At 36.2% G+C, this 18619-nt stretch overlaps 1 long non-coding RNA gene across 1 annotated transcript in view; it reads right to left on the minus strand.

Annotated features, from left to right (window-relative positions):
* Positions 1-225: 225 nt before the first annotated feature.
* LOC112128457 overlaps positions 226-18619 on the minus strand; it is a 50902-nt gene continuing 32508 nt past the window's right edge. Inside the window, exon 3 of the long non-coding RNA XR_002911029.1 lies at positions 226-376. This is a non-coding gene — a long non-coding RNA (uncharacterized LOC112128457). The remainder of the gene's footprint in view (positions 377-18619) is intronic.

Raw genomic sequence — 18619 nt, forward strand, 5'->3', positions numbered from 1 at the left:
TAAGGTGAGTGCTCAAAAATGGCATATTATGGCTTCAATAATTACCTTTAATAATTTAAAATAAGTAAAGATAAATACCATCAATAATATGTCATAAATCGTAAATCAATAAAAGAAACGTTAAATTCTGTTTGGAATGTTAGTCAAATGGTTGGAACATTAGAAAAGATAACTTAGAGTTAGAATTCAAAAAATAAAATATAATAAAAATAGTGAGGTTTCACATTGAGACTGCAGTCGTTAGGTATTCTTCAATCATCCAGATTTGCTTAATCTCTTTGCTTTTAGTCTGTCAGCCGGGTTTGACCATTTTTCATGGTACGACAGGATGTCTTCGTTTTACTGAGGATCTTTACTTTTATATCCCAAATCGCCACTAAGAGATCAAAACGGATAAATCAGAAACTACATACATAACAAAATTATGTGGTTAAAATACAATTAGATATTTCAAATATTGTATGTATATATATATATATATATATATATATAATTATATATTATATAATTGTGATTAAATATTTGTTGGCCCTCACTTACTCCTCATTTTGTTCAATTTTTCTTTGGGATTACTGACACCACTATTACGTCTATCTCTATCACTCTCTCTCTCTCTCTCTCTCTCTCTCTATACATATATATATATATATATATATATATATATATATATAAGTTACGACTGCACGAAACCACTAATTCAGCAACAAATGATTCTACCCCTATACAAATTCAGAGAATGTAATGTAAGCATAAAATGTAAATTGTATTATAAGACCCCTCTTCGAGAGATCAACTCGGGACTCCGAACAGTATAGACACTTTAAAATAGAATCCTTGTGTAAAGTTATAGTTTATATTGAATAAACGTTATTTTTAAAAAATTAGTTTCTTGTTGTTATACCATAAAAAAAAATTTAAACAACCATAACTGTTTTATTTGTTAATTTTAATAAATAAAGAAAATCAACGAACGGGACATACAAATTTAGCATGTCCTACCTCCTATAATTTGGAGTTAATTTTAAAATTCTTACTTGTCCCAATACTAAACATATTTCACAGAATTAATAATTAGATAAATAAAATAAAAAATATTTCTGTATTTATCTGCCTCTTTACGCAGTATATTTCAGTTCTTTGCCGTTTCAGATATCCAATAGAAATTTGTCCTTGTAATTTGTTTCTTGTCCAGATAATTCTTCTGTGTCTGATCATTTCAACTATACCTCTGAGAGTTTAATTCATGCGCATAAAATGCGGTATACATCTTATGACACAATTTGTAGAATCCGTTTAAAAAGATCCCATATCTTTTTCCTTTTTACCGACAAGGTTTTAGTGCTATGCAGGTATTAAAAATCTATTTCCTTACAAAGTGAATAAATATAATTATTCCTACTTTCAAAAAAAAATTTTTTTTTTTTTACTTACAATTAGTCCTGACTTATCAACATCTATAATAAAAGAATACTACCATTTTGACACATTTTTCATATTAGGAGTAACAGGCAATTATATGTATTAATTTCTTGTAACGTAATATTTTTTCTTGACAATCTGTTGGGGCAGGATAATTTAATTTTATCACAGAAAAAATGCAGAATGTATAACATATTTCAGTGTTTCGTAAAGCCATATTATGGAAATTTTCATTTTTTAACGCTTTCAGATCACAAAAAGTGGTATAAATCGAAAAAAAATGGAAAGAATAAAAATAATACGGAGTCTTCTGAGAGGCGTTTGCGTGTCAAGACCTGTAGGGGGCGTCGGTGGACGCAACAGTTTAGGCGTTGACACGGCGTAAGGTGAAGTTCCCGGGTTCGAATCCAGTGGCCCTCCCTTCCACAAACTAACAAATTGGCTTTTTTCAAAAAGGTTGATTTGACTTCTGCTGTTGCGAACCCTCGTTAAATTAATAATAATAAAATGATATTAAATAAACTCTCACGTTACCCGATATACTTACAAATGGTTTTATTCCCAAAAAACACCGACTCCCTGAGGGTTTATATAATCTCTGTTGTTGCGAACCCTCGTAATAAAAAGACTATGACTTGTAGATGAGTCTCCGAGAACCTGAGCAGGAAACGGCGAATTGCCTTTATCCGATTGAAAATAGGTCACATGCGGTTGACTCAAGGGCACATGCTCCTGGGATATACTCATTCAAATGCCCCTTATGCAGACGTATATCCCTGTCCGATGATAAAGACTAATCATGCCGCCGAATTTAAGAATAGTCCTCGGGTACGGTACCCAGTTTCTGGGCCCCCAGTTCCAATTTTGAAGGATGTAGGTTTTTTTTATTGTATATAGATCTGTTCTATGTGTTTTTGGTAATGTGTTTTGTTCGAGTTAGGTTTCAGAAAAACATTTTCTTTATCTTGCCAATGTTTCGATCTTTATTGAGATCATCTTCAGGGCCTGGGATATACAAACATTGTTTACATATAACAATTACATTTTGGATGTGGAAAAGGATTAAACAAATTTCTCTTGTCCTATAACTTCAAAATAGCTTTCAAAAATTATAAAACAATTAAAACACTTTTTTCCATAATTAAAGATCCCACACCAATAACAAATAAATCTAACGTAATCTACAAGAGCAACTGTTTAAACTGTCCGGCAACTTACGTCGATCTTACATCCCAATATCTTGACAAGAGAGTAAAGCAACATATCTATGACTGCAAAAAACCTAAGCAAATCCTACAGCAGTCGCTACCCACCATCTTGAACACCAACACAATTTTTACTTCAAAAATCCAAACGTATTACACACAGAACAAAACAAACATAAACGTAATTTCTTAGAAATGGTTTATATCAACAGAGATAAACACAGCATAAATTACAGAACAGATACATGTAAACTCAGTCGCAGCTACGCCAATATCATTAATCAAATTCAATACAGATAACATACCTATATCAACACATTACATTCCACACATCAAATATTTTTCACATAGTCTAATTTTCCAACAATTTAGCTTTCCTTTTCCTATNGGAAGTTTTCTCTGTTTTGACCTCTTCCGAAGATCCTCTGAAAAGACTTTTTATTTGAAGAATGCATGAAATCGTTAAATAATCGTGATAATGCATCTTCTTAGTAATTCTCAACTTTATAAGATTTTTTTCAGATTGTTGACTAGATGTTACACTTGTGATTTATCAACTGTGGTGGTATTATAACAAACAAAAGTCATTCAATGTGTTTACTTCAAGCGCCTGTTGTCACAATCATATTCAGAAAGCGCGTAAATTAATTAGATGTATTCAAAAGCGAAACCTTGGGAATCACGTCTCTATAAAGACATCCTTCAGGCAATGGAAATGGGAAAATAAAAGGCTAGTTGAAATATAGAAATGGGAGCGTTCGGAGACAAAACGACGTTTTAATAAGAGAAACGTTCGCACGTTAGGCCTCGTTGAATGGTGAAAAGGGGGGCTAACGGTGTTTATTTGAAGGGAGCACGGTTCGCTAAGGAGAATCTGTTGGCTGAGAGCTACCCTGTAAAAGGTAGACTATTTGCCGAAGGCTAAGATGCAATTAAAGTACCCTTACAAGAAATAAATAGCGTCTCTTTCCTTGATTGGCTATGACCCACTTGTCTGACAAAAACACTGCTGTTAAAGTTGCCTTATCGGCGAGAATGTGGTTTCCTTTTTAGAGAAAACAGTCATTGTTCTATTTATATAGCACAAATGTTGGCACAGAGCAGAAAGGAAATTCATCACGATACGTTAGGACAAAATCATTAAACAATTAGGAACTATTCTGGATCAAACGATCTACACCAGGGGTGCTCAAACGGTCGATCGCGATCTCGAGATCTTTTTGAGTAGATCTCGAGAAGAAAAAAATTTTTAATAAGTAGGTAGGTAACTAAACTACAAAAATGTATTACGTAATAAAACAACACTGCTTGCGGCAAAAGGTGGCTTTATCAAAGGAACGCGCGGCACTTGTCAAAGAAAAGCCGCGTTGTTTCTAGACTAGTAGACAGTACAGTCTAGTCTAGAAACAACGAGAGACAGTACAGTCTAGTTTCGGGCGGCGCGTTTGACGGGAACATTCGAGACTTTCGTTCACGCCGATATAAATGTTGTGCCTGCAGGAATTGGAGTCATTCTGAATTGTAACTTGATGGCGATACTACGTCGATACAAAGTTTATTATTAAATAGTGGAAAATGAGTGCAGTGAAATCTAAAACGTATCATTTTAATAAGGATTGGGAGGAAGAATTTTTCTTTTGTATGGTGAAGGATAAGTGCATTTGTGTTATTTGTCGTGCGTCAGTTGCAATACCTAAGCGTGATAACTTAGAGAGGCATCATAAAACGGTTCATAAAAACTATGAAATGGATTTTCCGCCACAGAGTGAATTAAGAAAACGAAAAGTAAGTGATTTGATATCTTGTTTGAAAAAAGAACAATCCATGTTCACAAGACCAGCCAAACAATCAAAAGCTGCTACGATCGCGTCATTTAAAATATCTCATATATTGGCGAAACACAAGAAACCATTCGAAGATGGATCGGTGGTGAAGGAAGCACTTATTGAAGCGGGTGAGTCTTTATTTGGAGATTTTAAAAATAAAACAGAAATCATGTCTGCTATTAGAGAACTTCAGTTATCTCGTCCGACTGTCACAAGGCGTATTGAAGTCATGAGTCAGGACGACTGACGAACTGACGATCATATGTCATCATGCTTGCGATTAGCACTCAGTGGTTACGTACCATCTTATGAAAAGTATGCTGAGGACATGCAGTGCCACGCTTCAACATCCAAAGCCACTCCTTAGTTAAGTTTAACACCATATGTAACTCTTTTGTTTTGTAACAACCAATAAACTCGCAATTTTGAATAACTATGAGTTTTTTCATTGATATTGTAGAGAAGAACCTAACTAAACCTAACCCAAACCTTGACTAAAATAATGTACCTATATTGTGCAGAAAGCTAATATCTATATATGCTACGGTACACCCTACCTAGGTAGGTAGGGTGTATCGTGTATGTACGACAACCCTGCATCACACACACTTGCAGCCTCTCAGAGTCGATCGTAAGTAGTCTAAAAATATTGAGGTAGATCGCCAGCAGTTCAAGTTTGAGCACCCCTGATCTACACTGACAGGCAAAAAATTCCACCCACTTGTAAAACAACTTGATGTGTATATATTTGTATGTATTATTCAAAGTTTTAAGTTTTTTAACGTTTACTAATTTAGTCTTTGTCTAAAAAAGTTTTAAAAAAAGTAAATTGCTGAAGAAAACGAAAAATAAAAAAGAGGGACAGAAAATTTTTTTAAATTATTTTAATTAACATTTCAATATCTTGTATTTCCTCCTCTTGCCTTAATTACATCTCGAAGACGCCTCGGCAAACGTTCTACCAGTCTGGACATGTCTTTTTGCTGGAGGTTAGCCCATTCTTCACAAAGAGACCTTTCAAGATGGTGGTATCAGGAAGAGATGGACGTGCTCTTAGTCGTCTTTTGAGGTTATCCCATAAATGTTCGATGTGGTTCAAGTCTGGAGAACGTGAAGGCCAGGCCACGACCGTGATGTTATGCAGTTGAAGGAACGTTTGCACAGTGCGAGTGATGTGGACGGGCATTTCGTGCATTAGAATAGGATTGTCGAGCAACTCATGATATTCCAAAATTCATCCTCGAAAAGCCGTTCAAGACCCCTTCACGAAAAATAACCTAACTCTGTGCGACGCTCCATTGAAATTCCCGCCCACACCATAACTGAGCTACATTGCAAATGTTATCTCTGGGAAAAATTATAGTTTTCGTACGTTCCATTTGCCTTCTCCACACACTTTCAAGACCATCTGGAGATCGCAGAGCAAAGTACATCAGACCAATCGTCCAAAGACTGTTGTTCTGTGTTCGCTTGTGTACTCGAGCAAATGAGAGACATGAAACTGTGTTCTGATCAATTCTGATCCTCTTAATGGGCGAAAAAGCCAACAGTGTATATTGATTTAATCTTCTTCGAGCAGTGCGTTTAGAAATTTGGACACCTTGAACTTCCTGGAGCTGATGAATCGCTTGAACTGAACACTAAGGTCCCGGGTTCGCCATATTCTCAAAGTAAAAAAAAACTGTCATCCTGTGGTTCTGTTACCTCAGGCCGTCCAGAACCGGACCTTCTATGGTAGGACCCAGTTTCTCGAAAACGTCTAACGGCATCCCGCAGAGTTTCGTAGGGAACTCCGTTAACTTTAATAAATAAACACAATAAATTCATGAATTAGTTTTTATTTGGAATTAAATAGGGCGTACCTCAATATACTGAGGATATTTCCCTACCATTTTTTTTTCAAGTTATTTCCCAACAAATACAGTTTTAAAAACAGCCCACATTTCTGGTGATGGCGCCAGATCGTCAAATGAAGATATCAGTGAAGTAGCTAATCAGTGCTACAGAAATTCTCAAACAGCACCAGCAATTGGTGTAAAAAAATGTAGAGAAAAAGTGAACTCATATAAGTCAGAAGTAGTCCAATTCACTTAACGTCGACTAGTGTCAAACGATACAATTTTGTTGTCGGGAGAACCTGTAACATCTACAATATTGGTGCCATATCTAGGGCTACACCTGGATCAAAAGCTACTATGGGAAACCCATATCAAAACCATTGTCACACATACTCGGCGTTGTACGTACGCTCTGAAACATGTCCTTCACAGTACAAACCATCCTCTAACGTGACGCGATTAATTTACATAATATACCTGGCAATATGGTTGTGTCATATGGTCATCGGCAACTGATTCGCCAATCATTCAGAAACGTATACTCTGTTGAATAACAAATGCTCCGTGGTATGCTCGTAACCAAACTATTCATCTAGACATGGACACCCCTAACTTTAACTCCGTGATTAAGTAAACCTACAGTTGACACCATCCATCATAGCGCACCCCAACCAACTGATGCAAGAAATTGACCAGAGCTAACCAACTCCAAGAAGCCAAAGAAAATGAAGAGACACTCCGACCTTGTACCATCCTAAACTCGTTAAACATAAATGAAATTAAATTCATTGCATTTATGATTTATTAATATTTATTAAGTCTTAAAATTTTCAAGTTATTAAATTTTTTTTAAACAAAAAAATAACAGTACAGTCAATTCGTTTGGTCGGTGGAGTACTTGATATTCCTCCACCGACCTATACTCAAACTAATCTAGATTGGGGTCGACGGAGTACTTTTATAAATATTCCGCCATCGACCCCGAACACACACTCATACGCTCTCAACGTTCGATGGACTATGATGGCGTTATATTTCACCCTCACACCTCGCCATTCACTCTAATAAATACATGCACTCAGACAAAACATATAGACACATAACACATAAGACATACTATATACAATAAAATACCCCAATTTCCCCTAAAAAGCGGAACAGGGGACCCAGAAACCCGATGCAGTGCTCGAGTACCATTTTCAGATTGGATGGCATGCCTACACGCTCCCTGTAGGGAGCCAAGGCATGACATGTTTCCAGTATGTGGGACACATCGAGCAACCTTTCTCTGCATAAAGGTGGCCATTCACGATCGCTCCAAGCAGGCCAAACGGAGCGACGCCGTTCCAAAAACCACGTCAATGGCAAAACTGAACTGGCGTGCCCGGCTGTGCCGAATATTCGACCGGTCCAAACTCCATCGCACCCCTCCAAATATGGCGGGGCATGGCGCGTTCGTGAATGGGAAAACCTGGCGGGAACGGTGGAATATTGGAGAGCTGGCTTGGTCTTGAATGGGAAAACCCTTGTGTTTTTTTTGTTTTTTTTTTTTTGGCGCAGTCTCCGTCTTTCTGTCACTGAGCAAACATCTCCGTCGTACATTCTCAAAAAGTCAAAAATGTTTATTCTTTATTGGTAATGACATCCAATGGAGATTTTATTGTTGAGGTGATTGAAATGTATGAAAGTTTAACATGTTTATGAAAGTGGTGGACATGATTATATTACCACGATAGAAATAAAAGAAATTCGATCCTCAACCAGTTGGTCGACGTTTTCAAAACAAAGGATACAAATGCAATGAGAGATGAGGTATTGATAACCCCTATCAATGATCAGAAACCGTAGTAGAGAACTTAAGTTCTTTGTAATTCATCCCTGTAGCGAGAAATCGTAATGTGGTTGCCAACTTTTCATGTAGTGATGATTTCTCTCATGACTGTCTTTTGTTTTCTAATCAAGGGGGTAACAAGCTGGAGTAAATATAAATAAGACGTTAATCTTTTTTTTGAAAGGTTTTGGTTGAAATGAAACACTAGTGTCACGAGGGGATTCGAATCCACGACATTCGGCTAAATACGCCGTTGCGCTATACTGACTTCGATAGTTAGATCCACTCGGGCACCAACTCCCCATCTCAACCTACAACCTTTCGAATTTTCTCTCTTTTTGCCATTTTTTGGTGTCGGAGAGGTTCGAAGTCACGATAGCTCAAGTGGTAGAGCAGCGGCGTATTTAGCCGAAGGCCATGAATTCAGATCCCGCTCGTGGCACTAGTTTTTTTCATTTCAACCAAAACCTTACAAAAAAGATTGAATAATTGAAAGAAGTAATTAGGTCAATAGAAACTAAATATAATGAATAAATAAGACGTTTCATCCATCCTTAAATAGTTCCTCCAATCAGCGGGTTCAAGGGAAAGATCTTTCATCAAATTGATATAGGTATTACGGCTTCTGTTCAGGAGCCACTTCTTACACCATTTTCTCTTCGATTTTTTTATTTTAATATGTAAATAAACAGAAGAGATCGTCATCCATTTTGAGAAGGTATTTCACTGGTTGACGTTCGGAGTGACTGGCCGTGGAGCGGTCGTGAATGCCCCTCAAATTTCAGGCACTCCAAATGGAGCTGTACGGCTTGGCGCGGTTCCATTGGAGTGTTCGTGAATGGCCACCTTAAGGGGCACCTGCGCGGGCTTTGGCCCAAGAACAGGTGCCCGTGTGTCAACAGCGTATGGCCTATTCTTAACCGCGTAAGGACGATTCCTTGTTTGGAGGGCCATCTACGAAAGTGCTCTTGACGCGCAAAAGCCTCTCGGACGACCCGACCCACTGACGCTGCCATCTTTCTTTTATCACGTTCACGTTTATCACGTTTACTGCTAGCTTGGCGTCATCGAAATTGTTACCAAATTTATTAATAATCTCACTATGTGAGGAATGCCGTTGGGCGTTTGTCCTCTTTACATGTTTCAAGTCCTATTTTATCCCTATCATAACTGTAATGTGCATTAGCGCGTTTTTAAAAAAGTCATGTTCTTATTTATTAGTTATTAAATAACGAGTAAATATTAAATAGTAGTTTCTGTCATCTATCAGATTAACTCAACCCAGGTATTTGTCATTGGCGATTATCTCTGACCAGTTTAATCTCGCTAATTGCTCGTGGAGAGATTCGATTCTGTTTAGTGCAATCTCCCTCGAACTATTGTTTTCAACAGTCCTATCAATAGTGTACAAACAGTGGTTATGCGAAACAAGCTTTGGGTATAATTTGAAACGGTTAAAGTGATCATTTGCTTATCCAATGGGGTTTAATTGTTCTCAAGTTATTGAGGATGTGTACGCGGGTAAGATTGATTACCAATCCGAAAAGATAATAACATAAAAAATCAAATGAAAGAGAAATGTTTTCTTTTTATTTCTATCTATGAATATGCTTTTTCTGGCACGGTTTCTATCTATTGGAGAAAACTGCTCTTAATGCTGACAAAACGTAGAGTTTAAAAATAATTTTATAGAAAAAAACAACTATTATTTAATTTTAGTTTGGAGATCGTGAGATGCGGTCGGGTGTGACGTAGGTTTACAAAAACATATTCTTTCTTTCCATTCAAATCGTTCAACAAAGCTAATACAATATTCTTGACACAATTAATTAATAATTTATTACACAAATAATTAGTTATACAAAACACAGTTTTCTCCCGATGTTTTTAAATAACCAAACAATTATTGAACCCTGTGTGGGTTTCCGAAAGTTTGTGAATGTTGAATATAAAAGTAAGTTACGATTACAATCCAAATTCATACATTCAAATTTCATTTTCCTGATTAACAAAACTTTTACAGTTATTTTTATTATTATTCAGAAATCGAGAGATGCGGTCTGGTGTGATGTAGGTTTCAGAAAAACATTTTCTTTATCGTGCCAACGTTTCGATCTTTATTGAGATCATCTTCAGGGCCTGGGATTTATAAACATTGTTTAAGATTTAATACAATGTTTATAAATTCCAGGCTCTGAAGTTGATCTCAATAAAGATCGAAACGTTGGCACGATGAAGAAAATGTTTTACGATAAAGAAAATGTTTTTCTAAACCTACGTCACACCAGACATCATCTCACGATCTCCAAATAATCATTAACTAACGGTCACTAAACACCACACATTATTTAATTTACTCAATTTATTAATACTAATATCTTAAAAAATAAACTTAGGATGAAGTTGAGGTTATCAACCTGCTGTATACGATGTTGTGAGTTGGATCTTCAGGAGGTCAAATGACGGATGAATTTAAAGACACAAGGAAACAGCTTCCGTGTTCAGCCGAGCTTTCGGCGATTTATATCTTATATATTTAGGCCCTGATGATGGCGGTATAAATGGCCGAAAGCTCGGCTGAACCCGGAGCTTTTTCCTTGTTTCTTTAAATTCATCCTTCATTTGACCTCCTGAAGATCCAACTCACAACAAAATAAACTTACATAGGATAATGATGTCGGCAGACAAATAGAAAATAGCTTTTGAAACTTTTGAAAAGCTTTGTTTTTTTAAATAAATTTAACAGCCGGACAAAATACGAATAATTCTGCATGATTCAATTTAGTTTCCTGCTTTTATTCAGTATTTTTAATAATATTAACAACCACAATAATAGTAATTGTAATAAAAAATTTTTAAAATTAGTGTTTTATAGATTAAAATAAAAGTTATATTTTGATCAACATCATTGCTATAAAAATATTATTTAAGACAACTTGGGCGTCATTTTTTTCCATGATTAAATTATTGTTTTCATGTTAATCGTAGCTTAATCTGTTCGTTCGGTTAATCAGGTTCAGTTGTTAAAATAACTAATCCATCCATAACAGGGAAGCTCTGATCGCTAGTCTCGTGAAATACGCACGGAAATCACGATTCAGACCAGCCAGAACGTGTACGATTATGTTACACCTCACTAGCACGGCTTTCACCGATGACAAATACTAACCAGCACATAGCCGCATAAAGAGAAATTATGGGAAAATTTTATGAAAAGGGGCTCCCATGTGCTACGATCCAAGACGATAAACGATAGATTTTTTCCCCAAACAAATTACTATCTTTATGTGTACGAAAGTCTATGTCTATGATCAATAGAATATATGTTAGATAAAATTGCAACATAAGATGCTTACGACCAATACCCAGGAGAGCCGGTTTTTTGGACAGAAAAAAACATTTGTATATATTAATCCCTATATGTATTTATGTCATCATTTACTTATTAATTATTTAAATTAATTATACTTTTTATCTAAGGTCTTGGTTGAAATGAAAAAGCAAATATATCAATATCAACCAAGATTTTAAATGAAAAGTATTCCTCCTTTTTGCCATTTTTCAAATGTCGTGTAATCGGATTGGATTCTCAACGACAAATAAAATGGCCACGGAGAGCTTTAGTGAAGTATACTTCATTTTAAATCATTAAATTCAATAATTTCAAAGTTTTTAGTTGAGAGAAAAATGGCAAAAAGGATGGAAAATTCGAGAGGTGAGGTTGAGATGGGAAGTTAGGGACCGAGCGGATCGAAGTCACGATAGCTCAAGTGGTAGAGCAGCGGCGTATTTAGCCGAAGGTCGTGGGTTCGAATCCCGCCCGTGACACTGACTTTTTTTATCTCAACCAAAACCTTTCATACATATTAATTAATTGAATAATTTACAACGATATAGATTAATTTATTAATTGATCTATATTAACTTACAGTTCCAATTTCTCTAATTAATTCCCCAATTGTCGTCGATCGATCAGTTTTATTTATGATCATCTACTTTTGGACTTTAGTATATTTTGTGGGATAATAAACGTCTTGTTCATAAATAACCGGTTCCAATTATTTTAGTTCAGAGTATATAATCCACGTACTATAATCTTGTTCATCTTTCCAACAGGATAAAATGAAAAATGGAGATACAGCGATTAAAGGATTATCTAAGACTTTACAATCCTACTGGTCGCTCTCTTGTTTTATTGCCGTAATCAATTCATTTTATATACACATATGAGTAAAAACACAATAATAAACATTAATAAAAATCACACAAGGCATGGATGTTGCGTGCACCTTATTGTGGATGTGTTTTCCTGTTCTTTCTTTAAATAAATTTACATTTCTTGATTGTATTATTTCACTGCAGCAAATGTTTTGTAGTGTTAGTTAGTCCTGTAATAGGCTTTATTTTTCACAATTAAATCTCCATAAAATCATTGCGTCAAATTAATTTAATTCATCATCTTTCCAGTTTGTAACCGATAGTTCTGATAACATTGGCAGCGATTCGAAAGGAAATTTGAATACGCTAAAAACCAGGTTTTCTATTTGTTCTTTAAAGACGATCATTAGGTTTGCGATGTAGGTTTCTTAGAACATTTTTATACTGATTTCATAAGAAATATAAATCAATTAAATGTAAACCATTTCACAGGGATCGCTAAACCATAATTTGAAATTTTATAACCACCTAAATTTGACTGTTGGCCGTTTCTAGGAGTTATTCTGTGAGAGTTCCGGAGGAAAAGTAATAATATAAAGAGAGTATTGGTATTTGCATGTAATTGACCTAGATAATGAGCACATAAAGTTTTTAATGAATCAATCGCCTGCAATTTCAATTCGACCAAACTCACGTCCTATATTAATTTGAACTCTAATATGTGTTGACACAAAAACCTTTTTTCTTCAGGACGAAAACAAAAAATCAGACAAAATCGTTAATATCTATGTTGTTAAAGTACACGTGTAAATTATTATTAAAACCATATTTTCTGATTTTAAAGAGTAAAGTACGAAATGGCCTCTGGCCACAGAGGTTATTCCCTATGTAAACAAAATTGAATGCTGATCGTTATGTGCTCATCTATATCATTAAAGGTTAAAAAAACTGCTGCTAAAATAATTTTGTTGATAGCCCTTGAAGTTAGAAAACTGGGGTGGGCAGGACGGTCAAACAGAGGACTCATCCCCCGGACTGTCAAGAACATGACGAGATGATTCTCACGGCTTGCCTTCCAGTTTAATGCAGAACTAATAAAACCCAAAAATACAGTGATTTTAACTGGCACTAAAACCTTAGGACCAAATAATAAGCAAAAATCAAAGACGCAATTAAAAATTCCAAGTTTACAAACCCCAAAAATGCAGCTTGAGCAATCCAATGTGCTAATTCACCTCAGATAAAAACAAATCAAAATAAATTTAAAAGTTACTAAAAAACTATTAAACTCTTAACAACCAAAAATACGGAACGATTCACAAAGCTACTAAAAACGTTGGAAACGATGACAAACAGTAATACGACAACTAAAACTACGATAAATAATGGCATGTTACTGGAACTATTACAATCTTAAAACCAAAAAGACGTAAACTTTTGCTACTACCAAATGATAAAAAAAATAATAATACACATTTGAAACCTTTCCAAAAAATAAGAGTTTTGCTTGACTACTTCTAAGAACTCAAATAGACGATGATTAGATAAAAGAAGACGGAAAACAACAAAGAATAAAGCATTACAAAAACTATTGGAATTATCCACATTACTAAATCTACAAGCTAAACCTATTGTTAAGAAGAACCAGTATTTATAAAGTTGTGGGGAGCGTAAATTTATGACGTTGGGGATTAATATAGTTATAAAAAAAATAAAACAAAAAATAAATCAATAACCGTTAAACATAAAAGGTTCTTATATTAACAACGAATAAGTGAATCAAATAAATCTTATAAATGGTTACAAAAAATTTAGGAAGGAAAACAGAACATTTTCTTATGATTGAAAAGTACTTTCAACAATAAGTATAAAGTACAAATAAGTATAAAGTTTTTCGATATCCTTTTCACTAGACAAGATGTAAAGTATAACGTAACGAACCTTGTTGAATTGAGCACCACCCGACAAGAATTCTACACAAGCAGTTTTATTTATTCTTTGAGCAAGTCACATATTTTTTTTAACTTTCTTTTCTTTTCTAACCATGCAAACGACCGACGTGCTCAAAGACTAAAAAAACAGCTTGTGTAGAATTCTTGTCGGGTAGTGCTCAACAATGCTCGTTACGTTATACTTTACATCTTGTCTAGTGAAAAAGATATCGAAAAATAACTTTATACTTAATTGTTGAAAGTACTTTTCAATCATAAGAAAATATTCTCTCAGTAACGTTTTCTAAAACTAAAAATTTGATTTATATCTTGTTAATGTATCTTCAGCTTGACCAATTAACATTTTTCAATCAATTTATATTTATGAAAGGTATTGGTCGAGATCAAAAAGGCAGTGTCACGAGCGGGATTCGAACCCACGACCTTCGGCTAGAACGCCGCTGCTCTACCACTTGAACTATCGTGACTTCGATCCACTCGGACACTAACTTCCTATCTCAACCCCACCTTTTGAATTTTCCTTTTTGCCATTTTTCAATGAATTTAATAAGTTAAAATGAAGTACATTTCACTAAAAGCTCACCGTGGCCATTTCATTTGTCGCCGAGAATCAAATAGATTACACGACATTTGAAAAATTGAAGGTTGAACAAAAATACGAGTGAAAAACCAGGAAAAGAAGTACAAACACCCAAAGTGTCAGCGATGACCTCAGCGGTTTGTGGTCCCTAACTTCCCACACTATTATCATTATTATTATTAACTCGCAGCGGCGTTTAAGCCGAAAGTCGAGGGTTCCAATCCCGCTCATGACACATGCTTTTGATCTCAACAAAAGACAAACCTAAAGTACAATTAATTAAAATTATTGTTACTACTGATTCACTACATAGTGAATACAAATTATTTTAAATCAGTCCTATATAACCGCTTTTTCTTACTACTTAGGCCGTAAGTTTTACACCAAGCAATAAAACTTTTACGTAAGAGAATAATTATGCGCTTCTACAGAAAAGAAGATGCGCATTACCGCTCTACCTGCGAGAGCTGAGGTAACATTAGAAATGTACTGAAAATAAAAGCCCCACTTGAACAATCAGAATCAGATGTTAACTGGCTCGTCATGTAGTTATTGGGAAACAAGTAAATGTTGTTCTATATAATTTTAATAATACTTATTAAATGTGTGGTATTTAGTGGCCGTTAAGAAATAATTATTTATGGAGATCGTGAGAAGCGGTTGGTGTGACGTAGGTTTAGAAAAATATTTTCTTTATCGTGCCTGTTTCGATCTGTATTGAGATCATCTTCAGGCCTGGGATTGAAAAGCATTGTTTAAAGTTTACAAATACATGTAGGACGTAAAAAAATGAATTTATACAATGCTAGAACTTTTAGACACAATCAAAGTATTTGTACTCACTCAAAGTGTTTACAAGAGAAAACAAACACTGATGATCCATGATGTGTTAGTTATTAGAAATAGTGATGATACATTAGGGACAAAATGATATTGTAAAAATATTGATGTTTCTAAAGCCTTCGATTCTGTCCGTCACTCTTCTCTCCTGTCTAAATTCGAATTTTTTTCCTTCTCCGCCAGCACCATCCGTTGGTTCCACTCCTACCTTACCAATCGCCACCAAGCTGTTTCCCTTCCCAATGGCCTTACATCCTCCTTCCTCCCTCTAAAATCTGGGGTGCCCCAAGGGTCTAACATCTCTCCTATCCTTTTTTCCATTTATATCAATGATCTGCCCGACTCCATCCAGTCCTGTAACTATCACCTATATGCCGATGACTCCCAAATATACATATCCTTTCACCTTTCCGATCTTCACTCGGCCATTCTCAAGATCCTAAAAGACCTAAACTCCATCAACGAATGGGCCCATAAAAATTCCCTAGTCCTCAACCCGTCCAAATCCACCGCCATAATTATCGGGTCCAGGCAACTCCTCAATTCCCTCCCCAGCATCCCACCTCTCATGCTAAATAACCATCCCATCCCCTTCTGCTCTTCGGTTAGAAACCTAGGAGCAGTCTTTGACCAAAACCTTTCCTGTCATTCCCACATTTCCCAAATTTCCCGCCATTTCTCCCTCAGCCTGTTCCGTCGGTCCTGGCTTCTCTTACCTTTCTCCATCCGCAAACTCCTTGTATCTTCCCTTATACTTCCCTTCTTCGATTATAGTTATTTGGCATACGGTGGTCTCTCGGAGGGGGAGAACGCGCGATTGAAGCGTATTATGAATTGTTGCGTAAGATTTGTGTACGGCATCCCGGGTGTCGGGGTTGTATTCCCAACTTTCCTGGCTATTCCCCTCCTTCCGTGCACAGTATTTCCTAGGTTGCTTTCTTTTCCAGTCCATCCACACTCGTCGTCCTACTTACATCATCCAATCCCTCCAATTCAACTCCTCACATCACACTCGTAAGACCCGCTCATCCCCAATCGACCTTGTCCTTCCGCAACATACAACCCATACCTTCGAAAGATCCTTTCTCATCCGAGCCCCTAAACTCTGGAACTCCCTTCCCCTTTCTATTCGTGACGCTGCCTCCTTTTCCTCCTTTAAATCCCATCTTTATAATCACCTCCTCTCCCTCCAAGCAGAGACCTCATGATAACATTTATTATTTTTGTTTAATATTCTCGTAATTTTCTCTTCTGGCCTGCCTTACTGGCATACATTATGTAAAGATTTCTATCTTTTTTTTCCTATAAATTTGTAACTTCATAGAAGGTACTTCCTTTATTTTATCTCATGTCATTTACTCTTATGGGACACCAGTCGCAGAATAAAGTTATTTTTCTTCTTCTTCTTAAAAAACTAGCATTGAACCGTCTTGCAAATTTTAATTCAAACCACCCCTTTGCCCAAAAAATTAACGTAGCTACAAACTTGATTAGAAAAGTGTTTTGTCTCAATTCAGAAATGGCTAGATATAAAGACAAAAAATTGTTATAGACATCCTAACTGAGAATAGGTTCCCTAAGGAGTTAATTAATAAATTAATAAATAATAAAAACATGTGGGATTTCCGAACAGATGATAAACCGATGAATGTAGACCCTGAATTTGAAAATTGTTTTTGCGTCCCCCCATATGTGAAGTACACAGTCAGACAGACTGAAACAGTCTATTTTAAAGAAATGTCCAGGAGCGAAGGTTTAGTGTGAACCTGGAAAAATCTCCACTCACACAAAAAGGATTTATCCCAGTAAGGGTTTTTACTCCTGAATTATTATTTATATCACAAAGGTGTTTGTAATATAAAATCAGCCCCCCCCATTGCAGCATATACACGGCAGAACTGTACGCGATTTGGCACGCTCTCGAGGCGGAGCGGACCGAGGAAGGATCAGCCTTCCTCGTATGCACCGACTCTATGAGCGCTGTCTGGGCCCTGCGGGACGGGTTCTCTTTGGACCCTCTCGTCGTGCTGTTGATGGAAAAAATCGCCGAGTTGAAGCGTTTCGGAAAAACGGTGATTGTTGTCTGGATCCCCGGGCACGTCGGGCTGGAGGGTAATGAACGTGCGGACGAGGCGGCAAAGGCCGGGACGTCCAACCCTCCAGACCGGACCATCGCGACCAGGCCCTCTAGCAGCTACCCAAGCTAGCAGTAAAGACCATGATAAAAGAAAGATGGCAGCGTCAGTGGGCCGGGTCGTCCGAGAGGCTTTTGCGCGTCAAGAGCACGATTCGTAGANATATATATATATATATATAAAATCAAAAACTAATGTATTATGTAATAATATAGTATAATGTATTTGTATGTTGTAGGCGTTTCTCTTGTATACCTTGAGAAAAGAGGTATATTGTCCGAAACGTCGGTGAAATAAATGTAAGTGAAACGTGTCATTTTTGACCGAAAATTCCCCCCAAAAAACCCAACAGAGACTTTATCAAATATGTTAAAATTAATGTTTATTACTAGCGAAGAAATGAAAGGCTTAGATAAGATTTAATTATAGGTAAGCTGTATTGAAAGGCGTGCTTAACTTGAGGATCAGGTAACCCCTTCTCGCTCTTTGGGTATCTACTTCATCAAACCGAATATCCCATTACCGTTAATTAGTAAATAATCTCCCTTCCATAAAAAATGAAGGCAAGGATCTCGGAGATAGGAGGGTTTCAGGACGAAAAACTTTAATTAACTCGCCCAATTAATGGTCCCTTTTCTATTGTTTAATTAATTCCGCCGGCCAATTGGCGATAAAAAAAGTATGCAAATTTCTTACAACGTGTACGTTGAAGTTGAAAACTGAATTTCTACGAAGAGGAACAGTCAGAATTTTAAAAACGCAAAGCATTATAATGTCATTAGATAAAGTAATAGATATTTTCTTTTATGTTACAGTAAAAACGTAAGACTAAACT

The sequence above is a fragment of the Cimex lectularius genome, unplaced genomic scaffold, assembly GCF_000648675.2.
Source record: "Cimex lectularius strain Harlan isolate CLEC.00 unplaced genomic scaffold, Clec_2.1 scaffold70, whole genome shotgun sequence".
Classification (NCBI taxonomy): domain Eukaryota; kingdom Metazoa; phylum Arthropoda; class Insecta; order Hemiptera; family Cimicidae; genus Cimex; species Cimex lectularius.